A 1735-nucleotide genomic window follows, 5' to 3' on the forward strand; every position below is an offset into this window, starting at 1 on the left:
TCATCATGTTCCATGAATGAAAGTGACCCAGGTCAGTGGGGCACAGCTGGGTGGCTCCTGCGGTCAGCCTTAGTGAGGAACCTATATCATGGGTGGTGGTCAGTCCAGGTCTACAGAAAACCCCAGCATCAGAAGCAAGACCTTCCATTGGCTTTTGGCAGGCCGAAGAAAAGTCGGGGTGAAGTGATTACAGATGATGAAGAGCTTCCACTCCCAGTGTTGAGATACAAGAGAAACAGAAGGCATGGTCCTTGCCCTTAAGGAATTTGCAATCTGATGAGAGGAGTGAAGTGCTGAAGGGAAGCAGGAGAGGTCAGAGGGGCCTGTGGCAGGAATGCAGCACCGCAGAACAGACAGGACCCAGGCCTTGGGAATTAAAACATCGGGGTTCTAGCATCTTCTCTCCCACTTCCCGGACACGTGATCTATGTATTACTTAACCTCTCCAAGAGAAAGTGCCCTTTGACATCTTGGAAGTGGGTAAAAGCATGGCATTATGGAAGGAATTCAGCAAGCATTTATTAAGTGGCTTTTCTGCACCACGCTTGCAGTGGGTAGGAACCACGATTACAGACTCTCACACACTGTAGGAGCCTGAAGTGCCCTTGGCAAAGACATTACAAAAGAGATGGGTCTTGAGAAGGTCCTGGAGATTGCTGACGCATTGGATGGCTGGGGGACTTGAAGGGGGACGACACGTTCCAGACTGCAGGAATCACATGGGCCGAAGTTCAGGGGGTAACGGGAGCTTAGCGATTTCAAGGGACTGATGGGGAACCAGTACGGCCGGGAGGCGGATAGGTAGGTGTGGTTAGAAATAGACTGTGCACAAAGGGTAGGGCAGGATTCTGAAAAACCTTGAAAGATGGCCTCTAAACCCTCTGATATTATAGTTATGGGTGTTATTTTTATTCAAGGGAAGAAAAAAAAAAAAAGAAAAGAAATGCGTGCTGCTCACCCAAACATCAGGACATTCTGTTCCTCTGTGATTGTGCTTCGTGAAAATGCTCTCCAGCAAAAAAAAAAAAAAAAAAGGAAAAAGAATGATTAAGGGAAAAATATAACTAGAGCCACATTCATTTCAACTCCACTGAAAGCACAGCAGGAAGAAGTCGTTGTGTTTGCCAAACTCCAGAAAAAGACACAATTGATGGGGGGGGGGGGGGACAGTGCGGGGGGGGACGGGGGAGAAGCAAGAGATGGGAGATGAGGAGGGGGGGTTTTATTCTCCCAAGAAGATGTTGTAAATAATGGCAAGGTATAGGGCATGGAAGGGGAAATTACTGTGACAGGGCCTTTTTAGGGAAGAAACGAGAACTAAATACCCGTTCCTTTAGTCCTCATCTTTCATTCAACTCTCCAGTTACATGGGGGCTCCCTGGAGCTGATGTTTCCCCCTTTCCTGTCACAAGTCGTCATTGACTGGAGCCCATCACTTCAAAATAATGGCCTGCAATTCCTCCATTGTTGTGATTAATACAGGGTAATAATTATTAGCCACACTGAAAACCGCAGAGGCGAGGTAGGGCTGCCAGGCTGCCGGGCTTTATGGAAGCCAGGAAAGTTCCCTGTCATTCCACCAGGGGGGGTGATGTCCCCGAGAGACCAGGGAAGGCTTTCGGCTCTCAGCTTCTCCAGGAGGCCAAGACCTGGGGCTCTCTCACCCCCCACCCCGTTGGGGGGCAAGGGGGCGGTGCAGTAGCCTGGGCTGGGATTTGCCCTAAAGCCAAGACCT

This window comes from Vulpes vulpes, chromosome 13 (assembly GCF_048418805.1).
Source record: "Vulpes vulpes isolate BD-2025 chromosome 13, VulVul3, whole genome shotgun sequence".
Taxonomy (NCBI): domain Eukaryota; kingdom Metazoa; phylum Chordata; class Mammalia; order Carnivora; family Canidae; genus Vulpes; species Vulpes vulpes.